At 43.6% G+C, this 9,978-nt stretch overlaps 1 long non-coding RNA gene across 1 annotated transcript; it reads left to right on the forward strand.

The window, feature by feature from the left end:
- Positions 1-1,355: 1,355 nt before the first annotated feature.
- LOC141983756 (uncharacterized) lies at positions 1,356-8,239 on the forward strand. Its single transcript, XR_012638498.1, has 4 exons — positions 1,356-1,438; positions 4,023-4,160; positions 5,552-5,678; positions 8,030-8,239. It is a non-coding gene; the product is annotated as an uncharacterized LOC141983756 (long non-coding RNA).
- Positions 8,240-9,978: the final 1,739 nt, after the last annotated feature.

Below are 9,978 nucleotides of genomic sequence, written 5' to 3' on the forward strand. Positions count from 1 at the left end.
AGATCCTTTACCTTCTCTTTGTTGTTCTTGGTGCTCCAGATTGCTTCAGGTAAGATGTAAATAAAATCTAGGGGTAATATAGAGGGACATTTCTGAGCTTCGAGTTCAGTTGCCTAATTCTTTCTATTAAACTTCTTCCAGTTCCTTTTCTGAAGACTTCTAAAGCCTCAATGGGTTGCAGCAGAAATGTGAAATTTGATAGGTGAACAGCCCTGACGCCAGGAAGGTTCCTTTGCTGCATCCATGGAAATCCATTCAGATTTGGTTAAATTCTGAACTAACAAAAATAACATTCCCAGCTGTGTTTTCCTCAGCAGGGCTTAGATACTTGTTGCTAAAAAAAAAACCAAACTCAACAGTCAATCTGCACCTCATGGCACCAAGAACTGTAAATACTTTCAGTTTGGAAAAGTTATAAATAATTGAAAACAGTGTCAAATGAAAGAAAGTGTCTAGTAACCTCAATTTTAGGTGTTGTTACCTGTGCCACCTATAATGTCTAACTAATTATAACACAGGGAACAAAGCATTTGATTTATATTGAAGAAGGTGATAAATTTGAAGCCAATATGAAGTGAAAATTTGTAAGGTGAACTCAACTAAAATGTAATAAAGCCTAGACGGCAACAAAGCCTAATCAGCATTTTGACTGGTGCAAAAACAGATTATATTGTTATTCTTAATTGTTAGTATTTTTAAACTTATGATGCAATCTTACTAATTTACAAATGAAATGTAGAAATTACCCAGCTGCTGGTACAGTGCCATGTAGAGCAATTTGTCTAACTATTGATTTAATTGTAATAAACATTGTAAGTAATGAATGAGTCAAATGACTTTATGCTGCAGCATGATGAGCTATGAAACACATACAGAATCATCAAGGAATGTGAAAGGACTTTACATAAAGAATCTCTCCTGCCTTCAAAATGGACATTTCTGCTGGCAGCTCAAACTGCTGATGGAGAAATTGTTTCTTGGGGAAGGACACAGAGTCGTGTCAAGTTGGCCAAGGACCACACCACAGGGAGGCCAACGGAAAGGGGCCTGAAGAAGTAAATTGTCGACCAGAGCTAAACCAGCAAGTGTTCGTTATATGTCCCAAGACATTTTACACAAACCTCTGTGGCCTAACGTGTCTTGCGCAATCCGGGAGGGCGCAAGATGTTTTGCACAAAGACCATGAAATTTTCCACAGATAAAGTTGCAAGAATTCCAATATCCTAATTATGGTTGGACATTTCAAATCTTCTCCAGAAGCAGGGGTCACTTTCTGATTGGCCCACAGCAGCTTTGCCAAGAAGAAAACAAGCCCTCGGAAACTGTATAAAACAGGCTGTTCTGTTCAAAGCCTCACTCCCTGAAGCTCATAAATCTGGATCAGAGAGACGGTGAGCAGGACTGCCATCACCTGGCTACTGAGAGCACCCTCTGTCTGGTAACTTCTAAAGTTGCTTCCCTGAAAATCACCCCATTAACTCTTCCTTTAAAGTCCTGTCTAGGGAGATGGCTGTGAAATCCAGAAAGAGAACAAGAACAAGATGTTGTAATCTCAAGAAACTACCCAGGGCTACTGTGAGGCTGAACCAGAGAACACACCTTCATGCCAGTTTTGAGGGATAAGTAGCAGTAATACATGTGTTTTATTTGCCCAAATGAAAACATGGTAATTTTAAAACTACCTGAGTTAAAACCATCTACAGGATAATGCCAGTTATTTGAATTCCCTTTATCCGGAAATCCTGGATATTTGAATGCCCAGTGTGCTCCCCTTGTAGTGCTGTGTTAGTTAATCAGCCACTGATTAACATTCACACTGTGGGAACTGCAATTTGAGAGATTTCTGGAGTTAGGGATGAGAAAAGGGAGAAAGAATGAGAGGCAAGGTAGGAGAGGAGAGAAAAGATAGGGAAGAGAGAGAAAAAGAGCAAACAGACAAGAAAGAAACAGATGAAGGGGTTAAGGTGAAGAGTGAAAGGAGAAGGGTTCAAGGAGAGAAAGGACAAAGGGAGACAGGACAGGAGTTAAGGGAAAGAGAATGGGTTAAGAAGGAGAGAAACAAAGGTGGGCAGAGAGGAGGGTGTAGGAGAGAAAAGGGGGACGAAAGAAGAAGAAGAAAGGGAGCGAGGGAGTCGGGAGTAGCTACAGGAAACAGGACCCTCCTTGATACGGCTTGGGCACTTCCTGGCCTGACAGCCCCGCGCTCTTTATGCACCAGTGCAAATAGTGAGGGGCAGGGCCAGCTTCCTGCCCGGGGCTGTCCGTGCTGGGAAATTTCATAAACATGATCATCTAACCATCTTTATTCTTCTTTCTGTAACTTCTTAACTGCTTTAAATTCTGACTTGGCTAATAAAATATGTCAATGTGCAATAATTCTCCACTCCACACTTTGACAAAAAGGGGAAGAAGCTTTGAATTGGCTGGGGAATGAAAACCATGTTGACTAAATATTCAGATTGTGGTAACTTTGACTATTTAGTCACAGTGGCCATAGATACTAGTAAAATTCCAGAGAAATAGGAATCATTTAAATCAGAAAAAAGAAAAGGAGTACTTGTGGCACCTTAGAGACTAACCAATTTATTTGAGCATGAGCTTTCGTGAGCTACAGCTCACTTCCGATGAAGTGAGCTGTAGCTCACGAAAGCTCATGCTCAGATAAATTGTTTAGTCTCTAAGGTGCCACAAGTACTCCTTTTCTTTTTGCGAATACAGACTAACACGGCTGCTACTCTGAAACATGTCATTTAAATCAGAGGTTCTCAACTAAGGGGATGTGTCAAACTTCCTAGGGGGTAGAGGCAAGCCTTCTAATAATTATACAGGGTCACCATGCCATTCACTCCAATCTAGCCTAGCTTCTCCCCTCCCCCGTTCATGATGGAGGCATGCCTGTTTCGAATTTGAGAGGTATTGGGGTGGCTGGGCCCAGTTTGAGAGTTTGAGTGAGTGACATTGCAACCTGGCCCACAGGGTCATACCTGAGGGGCAGCCAGGCCAGATTGGAGTGAGTGGCGTTGCAACCCCACGTGCCAGGATATAAAGCCACTCTCTGAAAATTGGCCCTACTTCATGGCTACACATTTGCAATCCTACAAGTGAGCGACTTTCTCGTCTGGCGCATTGGATCACAATACCCTCTGCACTCTTTGAGGCTTTAACTGAGTTTTGAAAACTGGGCAGATATTAATGTAGGCTCTTTTAAAAAGGTTACTAGGTACAACAAATGCATTAGCAATACTCGGTGCCAATTATTGTAAGTGGGGGGCGCTGGGAGGGGGATGCTAAGGTGGGGCGTGATTCTAAAAAGGTTGACAACCTCTAGTTTAAATCATTCTCTGGTTGGAATTCAGTGCTTGATAACTAATTGACTTGGCATTCTTAATACTTAAGTAACTGCTTGGATGAACTGCCGCAGGTATTCCCATAATTCCACTGGCAAACAACATGAATAGAAATGGATAAGAATCTGCATTAAAGAAGTCATAGTTCAGTGTTGGTGCCAAAGTCACCTGCCCAGTGCAATACAGAGCTAAGGTAAAGTTTGCCAATGTAACAAGACCGTGATAAGACCTAGAATTAATTGATGTGATTGATTAATTCTTGGTTAATGGTAACATCACATGATGAATGCATTCTTATAAATTCCATAAACATGAGCATCCAACCATCTTTGTTTCGCTTTCTGAAATTTCTTAATTCTTTTCCATTCTCTTTTTGCAAATAAAATACATAAATGTGCAACAATTCTCCAATCTGTATTTTGGCTCAGGGAAACAAGATTTCCATAATAACCCAAAATTAAGTAACTGCTTAATTACAATTATTTACGAAACATCTGTTTTTAAATTTATCTTGCATCACACAATTGTATATCTCTGAAGTCCTCCTAGGAGATAGATCTAGGATGCTGTCTAGAATATGATCATTATTATTGCTAGCAGAACACATACTATAATTGCCATTTAAATTAAAACAAAATCTCTAGAACTCAGTATATCATAATCCCCACTCTCCAGCAAATACAGGGACTCTGTCTCCTTGCTGTCTTGGAATCTCTTCTCTTCAGTGACGCTGAGTTCCCAGCCAACCTTCAGCAATGAAGATCCTTTACCTGCTCTTTACTGTTGTCTTCTTGGTGCTCCAGGGTGTCTCAGGTAAGATGTAAATGAAAATGAGGAATGATATAGAGGGTCATCTGTGAGCCCATACTAAAGTTGCCTAACACTTTCAGTTAGAAACACTTTTCTGACTTTTTTCTTATGAGCTTTAGTGCCCTGCCCCCAAGAAAAAGCACTGAGATTTGACTAAATTATGACCGATAAAAAAAAAATCTAAATTTCCCTTAGTATTTTCCTCAGCTCTTGCTGCTTTAACCACCCCACCTTCTATCCATATTGCACATACTCTTCCTATAATGAGGCAATCACAGAACTGACCATCCAGATGGGACACAGACCAAATGAAGTCTGGCCAACCCCTTTCCATATTCCCTTTGGTCTAGGAGAAGGTGCGTAGGGCTGGAGGCCAGGAGACAATAACTTAAAATATAACTTCTGCTGCTGACAACTGTTAGTAATTCTGTGCCTTTCACAGCCTGTATCATAAAGTCAGGCCTCATGTCCCCCTGAGAGGTTACACAGCTGGGAACAGAACCCAGATCTCTAAAATGGCAGCCCCTCATCCCAGTGTTGTAGCCCCATTATCTCTCAGAACCTACCACAGCTATGTGCTTAGCTTTATTTCTAAAATTATATTATCTGGGAGTGGGCCAGTGTTTGTAACCATGACAGTGCATCATTTTAGGGTTCAGGTTTCGATCTGTTGGTTGTAGATAGTTTGGTGAAAACAAAACAACCTCCAGTTAAAAATGTTCTAACCGAAATAGTCCAAAAGATTCGGCTCTGCACATTGGGGCTGCCTTTTCAAAATGGCAGGCTCTTCACGTATAACCTAAAACTGGCAATTGGTTGTGAAGAAAGTATTCGTGAATGAGTTTACAGAAAGAAATCTGTGCAGAGTCTCACAGACAGTCAGACTTTCAAACCAGAAGGGACTTTTTCAAGCCCTTCTGTTTCAAAAAGTTGTCATCATCCAACCCAGTTCTGAGCCAATTCAACCCTACTTAGGCAAATTGACTTTATCATACTGCCTGGCATATCACAATTAGAGCCAGGGGGATCCAAAACACAGCAGCAGCCACTAAAGAAAGTGGGTGATGTAGGCAGATATTTGTTTTCCATCCCTTAAAGGCATGGGGCAGTGAAGGACGCAAGTGCTCAGAGCTACAGTTCTCGACTCAGCAGTCAGAAAGCCAGTGCCCCATTTCAATAACTTTCTCCATTCTCTTCTTAGGGGCTGCAATTGAATGTCCACAGAACTACAGCCATTTAAATAGTACTAAAGTCGTCATAAACTTTTGCACTGGAAGATATTGGGGCTGAAGTGGTCAGGTCTCAGTGAATGAGAAATGCCTGTCATCCTGGACTCCAGCCCTTATTTACCCTACTCTGCAGAATGATGATTAAGACTCTTTTTCTTTGTGTAGAATTCTCCCAGGCTGAGAGGAGCAGCTTGGCGTGTGGAGAGCTTGGAGGTGCCTGCTTCCCTTTAAGATGTCCGTCCAATTCTGTGCACATTAGAAGTTGCTATCCACAGGGCGTTTGCTGTCGAAGGTAAGTTCAGCATTCCACAAGGCAGACATTGCAGTGTGAACAGAAATACCTGTTCCTCTCCTTCTTACATCCAAGCTGTTGTTTAATGCTTTTGGAGGTTCAATGCTTATGGCACAGCCCACGTTCTAGGCCATGTGGGGGTGGGAGTGGTCCCAGAATATATTAGAATCACCCCTGTGGCTGTTCTTCCTTATATCAGCTTTACTCAGGATGCCTGTGGGCAACTCTGCAGCCTGGAGCTGCCCCACTTCTCTGCAGTGCTCAGTGCTACAGGGATTGCCACCTCAGACCCTCCAGCAACATCTCCAGCACCACCCCAACTCCAGTGCTTGCAACAGGGACAGCATAGCCCTATTATGGCAGTCGTGTGCTGCTCATGCTTTGAGCGAATTCTTTGCCAGCCCCTTGTCTTTCTTTTACAGCCTCCTTCTGCTGCTGAAGCATCATATATGGGCAGGGGTTGGAGCCAAGACACCCTGTTGTCAAAAACTGCTTTTATATTTTAGAGGAGTGAAATCAAGCAGAAGCAACAAAAGTCTCCACAAGAGAGTGTGGGGGCTGTGTCTCCTCTATATCAGTCTGCTGGGGAAGTGAAGGCAACAATTAGAAATGAAACAATATCTGTAACAAATGGGAAACAGGGGAAGTAGATAGTAATCAATATAAATTAGAAGTCATGAAGTGTAGAAATATGATAAAGGAAGCTAAGGACATCAGGGAGGAATCTATGGCTGGCAGGGCTAAGGATAAGAAATCATTTTTTAAAATATCAGGAATAATAGAAACCCTAACAATGGTATAGGTCCATTCCCTGGAGGTGATAAAATCGTTAATAATGATGCAGAGCAGGCTGAAGTGTTCAATAAATATTTCTGTTCAGTATTTGGAAAAAAGCTGGATGATGTACTGATGTTACATAAGGACGGTGAACTACTGTCTAGTCCAGTGGTTCCCAAACTTGTTCCACCGCTTGCACAGGGAAAGCCCCTGGCGGGCCGGGCCGGTTTGTTTACCTGCCGCACCCGCAGGTTCGGCCCATCGCGGCTGCCAGTGGCCACGGTTCGCTGCTCCAGGCCCATGGGAGCTGCTGGAAGCGGCGCAGGCCAAGGGACGTGCTGGCCGCCACTTCCAGCAGCTCCCATTGGAATATAATTAATGACTGTCAACATGCACACAAGATCTTCTTAAATAGACCTAATTAAATTTTTGATGACATGACAAGTTCGGTTGATCAAAGTAAGTTTGTAACTGTAATATGCTTATACGTTTGTAAAGAGTTTGTATTTAGTACTGCACAAGATTCTGATAAAAAGACCTAGCATCATACAATTTCAGCAAAGCTCACACTAATATAATATAACAACCTCAAAATAGCTGTCACTGGGAATCATCATTGGATATGGGTGTCTCCCAGGGGTTCTGAAAGGATAGGTTCTAGACCAGGGATCAGCAATCTTTGGCACGCAGCCTGTCAGGGAAAGCCGCTGGTTGGCTGGGACAGTTTATTTACCTGCAGCTTCCGCAGGTTCGGCCGATCGCAGCTCCCACTGGCCACAGTTCTCCGTTCCCGGCCAATGGGGGCTGCGGGAAGTGGCGGGGGCCGAAGGATGTGCTGGCAGCCGCTTCCCACAGCCCCCATTGGCCGGGGAAGGCAAACCGCGGCCCATGGGAGCTGCGATCGGCCGAACCTGCGGACGCTGCAGGTAAACAAACCATCCCAGCCCATCAGCTGCTTTCCCTGATGGACCGCATGCCAAACCTTGCCAAACCCTGCTACACAGGATACCCACCATGGGCAAATTAAAGTTATAGCTGGGACAGATTTCAGAGAAGCAATTGGGAGGGTGAGAGATTTTCCCACCTACTAAAACACCAAATATGCAGGAGATGTGAAGCTGGTAGCCCTTTGTGGTTGCAGAGGGAGAGACAGGGAACTAGGCTAGAGTGGCCAGGCTAGCAGCTGCTCATATGCAACTATCACCTGAACAGAGTTGGCCTTCAGACAGAACTGGAATTTCCCTTCATTCTTTAAGAGTAAGTTCTTTATCATCCAAGTAATTATCTGTCATTTTAGCTTCAGCTGTGCACAAGGTGTGTGTGATAGAACAACTGTACCCGGATGTGAGTCGTGCTTTTCTGCCGTATAGATTTTATAGGCAGCCAGTTCACCTGATTAGACACACCTGACTATCCCCATTAATACTCAGTAACACAATGTCACAGTAGGGACCTCTTTGCCCACCACAGAGTGACTAGGCAATTCCTCCTGTGTAACTGATTTGAAATCAAACATCGTATTATCCCTGTTCTGTGGGAAAACATCACAAAATCTGATTCTTTTCTTTATACAGGAGATTTTTTTGACTGATTGTCTAATCAGGATCTCTGGGAATCTGGCAGACAGCCACTTGCTTCTAAAATCATCAGATCCTGCTTCAATGGAACCCTGAAGTGCTGCTTATGTGGGCTATAAAGAACCTTGTGAGCTGGAGAAATTCCAGAAGGGAGCCCTTGTGTCCCCCATATAAGATTTGTTATTCTCCTTTTAATAAAAGCAACCTGGTATGAGATCATATTCTTGCAGTGTGTGTGTATATGTGTTGGTGGGAGGCAAGGGGGCTCTTTCTAGCATTATTCTCTTCAGAAATCCATCTTGTTTATCTTTTTTAAAATAACAAATTAAATAAAATACACTAAAGAAGTCCTTATTGCATGTTAATACCACACATGGGTGTTGATAGATGATGGTCCACACATCTCTGTAGGTTTCAATGAGCTCTTTTGGGTAGATATTTATTTCTTATAACTGTTACAAATCCTTTCAGTTTGTGGTGTCAGAGGAGCTGGGTTCGGTCACAGATCGATTGTACAGTGTTACCCAGCGTGGAACTCCATGGCAACTAGACCGTCCCTCTGTTTCAAAACTCATCATCCACATTGAGGACAGCAGAGGAAATTAGACCAATCTGCATTAAGGTCTAAGGCCTGATTCTGCTCCCTGTTACATTGACTGCTGTAAATCAGGAGTAACTCTATTGAAACCATCAGACCCTTGTGTAAACTGGTGTAAAAGTGAGATCATATTTAAGCACATGATTGTCCATAAAAAGATGAGAACAATTTAGAAAAAGGAAATATTTTGTCTACTTCAATTGGTGATATGATTTCCCAAAATTCAAATTGGATCCTTCCTCGAAGGTTCCCTGAAACCAACCTCACCCATTCCACCATGCATCAGAATTGTCACATAGATATTTTTTTAAGTCTTTAAATGTGGGGGATCTCCATCTGAAAGTTGATCACAGCCTTTAACTAGGCAGATTGCGATTGTCTTCGCAGTTCTGTCACTAAAGTCCAGCAGGCTGCACTGTGAGACAGCAGGTTCCTACTTCAAGGTTGATGCTCAATTAGCAGGAGCATCTTTTTGCTGCTGCCGTCATCGAGTGGTTGAGAGTCAGGAGTGCCAGTGAAAGACACTTTAGAAATGCATGTAAGCAGAGTCAGGATGAGCTCCACCCTGACATCTGGTGGTGAGGGGCTGATCTCATTTGCATAGGCACACCCACCCCGCCTAGAATGAGGCCATAGCTGCCCAAATGGTCACTTTGGCTGCTGTGGGATCCCCAGTGTCTCTGTTATTGGGGCAGGAAGAATAAATTGTTATTACCCTGATTATGGGAACTGTGCTTGGAACTTTACTTGGCCTTTCGTTATGATGGAGGGATTCACCATCAACTAAGTAGCACTCGCTAGGCAAGGGACATGGGTTCCAAAACTCTGTGACTTGAGAGAGGCTGGGGATGAGTATTAATACTTGGTGGTATGGACCCCTTGGTGAGAGCCTTACATGCTAATTGTACTTTCTCCTCTCTCCACTGTGGAATATCAGAGCTAATTTTGATTCCATTAGAAGTCTAGTTACAGGCTGCTGAGCTCACTTTGGGCTGGTAGTGCACCAGCACTGAGGCTCCCCTACTACAAGCTGAACTGACTAAGAGCTGAAATCACTAAGTGTTGTGTTAAGTAGTGGGGGAGCCTGAAGATATATTGTGGAGCAGTTTGCGGGATGGCTGGAGTGCCTTGTGGACCGGCTGGTGGAGCAGTTTGTGGGATGGCGGGAGCTGCTTGTGGGCCGTGGAGCGGAGCGAAGGAGTTCGTGGGCGGCTGGTGGAGCGGAGCGGAGCAAAGGTCTATGGAGCTGTGGGGTGATCAGCTTCAGATCATGTAAGGTGCCTCTTACCCCCTGCCCCCATCTCCACCCAGGTTGGGAGGTAAAGCTCTGCAGATAAACTTTTGAACT

The sequence above is a fragment of the Natator depressus genome, chromosome 3 (assembly GCF_965152275.1).
Source record: "Natator depressus isolate rNatDep1 chromosome 3, rNatDep2.hap1, whole genome shotgun sequence".
In the NCBI taxonomy this organism is placed as follows: Eukaryota; Metazoa; Chordata; order Testudines; family Cheloniidae; genus Natator; species Natator depressus.